This window comes from Alligator sinensis, unplaced genomic scaffold, assembly GCF_000455745.1.
Source record: "Alligator sinensis unplaced genomic scaffold, ASM45574v1 scaffold71_1, whole genome shotgun sequence".
In the NCBI taxonomy this organism is placed as follows: Eukaryota; Metazoa; Chordata; order Crocodylia; family Alligatoridae; genus Alligator; species Alligator sinensis.
The window spans coordinates 3,325,450-3,330,938 of record NW_005841834.1 but is presented as its reverse complement, the minus strand read 5'-3'; the positions used below and the strand labels follow the sequence as shown (position 1 = coordinate 3,330,938).

Below are 5,489 nucleotides of genomic sequence, written 5' to 3'. Positions count from 1 at the left end.
GAGCAGATTTAGACTAGACATTAGGAAGAACTTCACAGTTCGAGTGGCCAAGGTCTGGAACAGGCTCCCAAGGGAGGTGGTTCTCTCCCCTACCCTGGGGGTCTTCAAGAGTTGGTTAGATATGCATCTAGCTGGGGTTATCTAGACCCAGAACTCTTTCCTGCCTATGCAGAGGGTCAGACTTGATGATCTATTGAGGTCCCTTCCGACCCTAGAATCTATGAAACAGAGTCAGGGAGGCAGAAGGACAGAGGTGAGGGGATGTGGAAGAGGAGATCCACTTTCCCATGCCAGCACTCCCAGCACCAGCCAGTCTGCTCCACACCAGCCTCTGCCAATGTGGGCCAAGGGCATAGGTTTATTGTTGGAGTCCAGATGCACCAGACCCCAGCCTCGGGCAGGTAGTGCTGAGGTTTCAGTGGCTACCTATCTCACTGAGGATGTGGAGCCGCTAGACTGCGCCCCTTGGCCTACTGGGTAAGGCATAGCCAGATGTGGTAGGATCTGGCCATGGTTGCCCGGGAACACCTGTCTTGTCCACTGACCAGTGTTCCAAGTGAGTTGGTGTTCAGCATTGCTGGGGATGTTGTGCCACCACACCACAGCTGCTTGGATCCTGTTTGGTGGAGGAGCTGGTGTTCCTCAGGTTGAACCACTGCTAGGGTTCCCCAAGCTCCACCTGCAGACAAAGTGAGTGCCACCCTCCTCACTCCATTTGCACCTATTTCCATTTTATTTTTTTAAACCAGTTAATGCCCTACTCTCAGAGCTGGAGGGGGCACTCACTGCAGGGGTAGAACATATTCCTGCTCAGCTTCCATGCCATGATGAATTCGGAGGTATGGACTGGGACTATGGAGAAGGAGGCCCCAGGTCTTTGGCATGACCACTAAAACTGCACTCTGCTAGGGTCAGGGAGGCCTGGTAGAGCCATTGGCAGTGTGGCGGACCTAGGAAATGCCAGGACCAAGGATCTCCCTGGTGAAAAGCGGGTAGGAGCCACCATAACCTTCAGCTACCACAAGCATCCACATAGTCCTGGCTGGGTAAAGCCCAGACCTGCCACATTTTTGATAGGCCTGAGGCTTCTTGGTTGCAGTGGAGCTGTGAGGCTCCAAGTGAGCTCAGCTTAGCTGTCTGGAATGCCAGCTTTCAGGTTGAAAACCCCTTTTTTCAGGCTGAGGAAGCACCTGCAGTTGGTGTGTGCGCTCTGTTTCTGGATGGAAAAGTGGAAAGTGAAGTGGCTGTGAAAAGTGGTTTGTAAATTCCCTTCAGTACCAGGCCTGAGAGACTGAAGACAGAATGGTATTTTTGTGAGAAATGTTCCCCCACAGGTAGTTGGGTATTCTTGTTTTTGATAGATTCTGGTGTGCAATTTGTGGGGGTACTGGAGATTGTTGGCAGGTTGTGTGTGTTGAGGTATAGGAAGCTTGCTTCTGGTGATGAGTTTAGGTTAGGAAGGTTCGGTGCTTGTTTGAATTTCCACAGCACTTTTCACAGGCAAGCCTATGAACTGCACTTCAGCAGCCTCCTAGGTACAGAAACTCATGGACTCAATATACACATTTGATCTATGACACACTATAACCTGCCCAACATCTGACTCCCCAGGTACCTCCCTACTTTTACCTGTGCTGCTACATCCCCCTTCCCCCTCTACCCCAACCTGTCCCCCAGTGCTGATGCCTCCATTTCCACTGACTGGCTTTCTTGCCTCAATTGCATGCCAGCCTCTGGCTTCTTTACTATAACTTCCATCCAGGAACAGCACACAACTGCAGGTGCTTCCTCAGCCTCATGAAGGGTTTTTTCAATCAAAAAGCTTGCTAAGATGTATTTCTCCAACTCTTCAGTTGATCTACTAAAAGATACAAGATTGACCCAAAGGACCTTGTCCACCAGTGCCATGTCCTTAGACCAACACCCCTAGTACCTGTTCCCTGACCAGAAAGATTCAGGGCCCTGAAGACATCCAAGCCCCAGGGCTGGGGCTGGCAGGGAGAGTTCTCTGGAGAAGAAGCTCCTGCAGGAAAGGAAAGAAAGGCTCTAGTCTGTGACAGTTTGGCTGTCTGAGATGCTAGTACTACTTACGTGTTGTTATTTAAAGTGGTGGACTGGACTGAGGATGTAGCGGGAAGGAGACCTCATTGGGGCACACTACCATGTCATGTAGAGGCCCCAGTGCCAGTGGGGGTGTGCCTTACCCCCCCCACCCCACACACACACACACACACACACACACAGTCACCCATGTCATGAGTTTTGCTTGTCAGCAGCCTGAGGTGCAGTTTCCCAGAAACCCCTGCACCTGTCTCCTTGAAAGCTGGCACACTCCATCACCTCAGGAGAGGCTACCAGGCCTGCAGTTTTTACTCTGCTGCACCTTAACACATGCACGTGACACAAGTTTTGCTTGTCAGCAGCTTGAGGTGCAGTTTCCCAGAAACCCCTTATAACATAGGGGCCCTTCTCTGAACCGATTTCCTTGTGACCCGCCCACCTGTTTCTGAGCTAACCGCCCACCTTCTCACCCACCACGCCTTGATGATAATTAGTTAATTGATGTTAATTAAGCAGGAGGCTGCCCGTTTCTTGCCCCGATGCCAGGGGGTGCTATCCGCAGCTCTGTACATCCCCTACACTGCAGCCCATGCCTCACAGATGGCATCCTCTGTTCTTACAGTCACCAGCCCCACTCCGGGCCCCAGAATCCTACTGTTTGAACCCCACCTGGATCCCTCCATTCAGACAGCTGACTCCACTTTCATTCTAGGCTACATAGCTCCCTGAGCTGCTTCCCCCTTGTGGGTGTGGTCCCCCCAGGACCTTTGGCTACACTGGCCCTGGCCCCACCTCCAGACCAGTCAGAACCCCAGGCCCTCAGCTCTGGGCATCTCTTGCGGTGGGCCTCTGGCCCTTCAACCCATCTTGTCCTGGCCCCAGCATTGACCAGTCAGGGGATGTCAAGACAGGTTTTTTGAGTCTATGCTCATATTCTCTCAGACCCTACAAGTGGGTAACCCACCTTCTGGACCCTACAAGGGGTAACCCACCCGGTTGTGGGAGCTGGGGTTAAGGTGCTCTGACCTGCCTTTCACCAGGGTGGTAACTGGCCTGGCATTTCCTGGGGGCTCCTGTACCACTGAGAGCTCCACCAGGCCACCCACTCCTGGCAGGGTGCAGTTTTAGGTCATGTCCAGGACCAAGGAGCCTCCTGACCATCCCCTACAGCTCCTCCCTTACCTCCAGAGTGTTCCATGAAGTCTCTCAGCCAGATGATGTTGCTGCACCTCCAGCCAGTAACAAAATGCCCTGCTTATATAGGCAGCCCTGAATTTAAAATGGCTGGCCTCATCAAACACCCATCAAGCACCTGCTGGCTGCTTGGCTTCAGTCCTTAAAGTGGCAGGCACAAACAGTGCCCAGCTACACCCCTGCACCTATATCCTTGAAACTTGGCAGGCTTGTGCCCTCAGAAAGGGCTACCCTTCCTGCTGTTTTCATCTAAATCTACTTTAACACACACACAACATGAGTTTTGGTTTCAAGACTTTGAGGTATCGTTTCCCAGAAATTTCTGCACTTATCTCCTTCAAGCTTGGCAGGCCTGCTTCATGCCCTCAGAAGGGGCAATTGTTATCTGAATCAGCTAAAAAATTACCAAGTTATAGGTATTTTAGTGATTCCCCATTATTGTTTATGGCCTAATATCTGAATCTGTCTGAATCTGTGCCAAATCTTCCGAAGCCGATTCAGCTGAATCAATTCAGGACAGTGATCTGAATCTCTGAATTGAATCACTGTTCCCCGAATCAGCCGAATCTGAATTGAATACTTCCCTATTCGCACAGGCCTACTAACCACCACTTCATTATATGTATTTATAGAGATAAGACACATTTGGGCCATTATCTTCATTTTGCTGCTAGGTTGTAATGTATTAAAAATAATAATAACAGTGAATAAATTAAATAAATTATTGTGTTTCTGTTAAAAATTATTAAATCAACTAAATAGTTTAAAGTACTTTTAAAGGACTTTTTTTTCTTTACTCTTTATATTTTTTATTATTTTCACAATATTAAGACTTTAAAAACTTTAAAATTAAATATGTTTTCTTACAGATCTGTGCATGTAGGCACACTGACACTTCAAGTTGTTCTCGATATTGCTTAGAAAATAATACAGTATTTCCAGAAGCATTTGTTTTGGGTGATGGCAAAAAAGTTTATAAACTAAAAAGTCTAGTGAAATTGAGTTTACCAGTCTTTTATGTATCCCTGAAAGAAAAAGGAGGGGAAAAAAATGAGCACCCAAATTTCCATAAAATGAAGAAAGAGAAATACATGAAACATAAGTAAAAAAATTGTCACAAGAAATACAGCCACCTACTGGTCAGTCACTGTTTTTCACTATAGGCTGGAAGGAAACATTGAATTACATGAGAAAACATCTCATAAAACAGCTCATAAAGCTATGCAACATAACGCCATTTAATAGGTGATGGCCAGGCATGAAAAGACTTTGTGTGAATTCTATTTAGAGAGACACCCGAAAGCTCACCTTAACATGTTTGGTATCTAAGATCAAATGAAACAGCAAGTGTTGAGTCCAACATGGCTATAGGTTTGTAAGGTTGACTTAGAATATAATTTCTACCGAAGCTTCAGTGAGATGAGACTGTAATTGCTAGGGCATTGAAGCTCCTGGTTATGCAAACTTGGTTATGTAAACTTCAACTGAAAATCTCCTGAGAACAGACATTATTTCCTGGCTTATGTTGGGTTAGAAATTAAATGATTTATCTTGAGGTGTTTGGCACTTCGTGGCTGCATCTGCAAGAGCAGAAGCTCACAAAAATTAAAAATATAATTTGAACAGGTGGAAAACTTAAACAAACTCGAGATGTCTCAAACTAACAAGGCTTAACAAACTAGCTAACTAATGTAGGACACAATACATGACAAAGCCACAGCTACTTGTCTCTGGGGAATGCACATGTGATGTGTGGTTTGGTGTGGCAAGTTATCACAGGGGTAATAGGGGAAGCTGAGGCTAGCACTAGGCTGGCCACAGCAGCCTTACCTGGGGTCCTGGCAGCCTCCTGTGGCTGCAGCAGCAACAATCCTGCTAGACGGAGCCTGACTGGAAGCAACAGTATGGCTCTGGGCTGCCTGGCTCTGCTTTTCAGCAGTGCGCACTGCCTGTGTATGTGTTGCTCCACTTTTTTTTTCCATGGGTTTTTTTTGACCCCCTGCTGCAGAGGAAAAAAAAAAAAGCAGAGCAGCATGTGCACAGGCAGCATGCCCTGGCAGTGTGGAGAGCACCTGACTGTGCGGTATGTGGCACTGCAGATGTGTTTGTGGCGCCACATACAACATGACCACGCTCATTTGGCTGCACCTGATGTGTTTCTGTTTCATACCCAAGTTAAAAGGCTGTTCAATAATTTAGGGTATGGCATTATCATCTTGATACAGATTAAAATA

At 47.4% G+C, this 5,489-nt stretch overlaps 1 long non-coding RNA gene across 1 annotated transcript in view; it reads right to left on the bottom strand.

The window, feature by feature from the left end:
• Window positions 1-2,004, bottom strand: part of LOC102383085 — an 11,276-nt gene extending 9,272 nt beyond the window's left edge. Inside the window, exon 1 of the long non-coding RNA XR_322832.3 lies at window positions 1,934-2,004. This is a non-coding gene — a long non-coding RNA (uncharacterized LOC102383085). The remainder of the gene's footprint in view (window positions 1-1,933) is intronic.
• Between the last annotated feature and the right edge of the window lie 3,485 nt (window positions 2,005-5,489).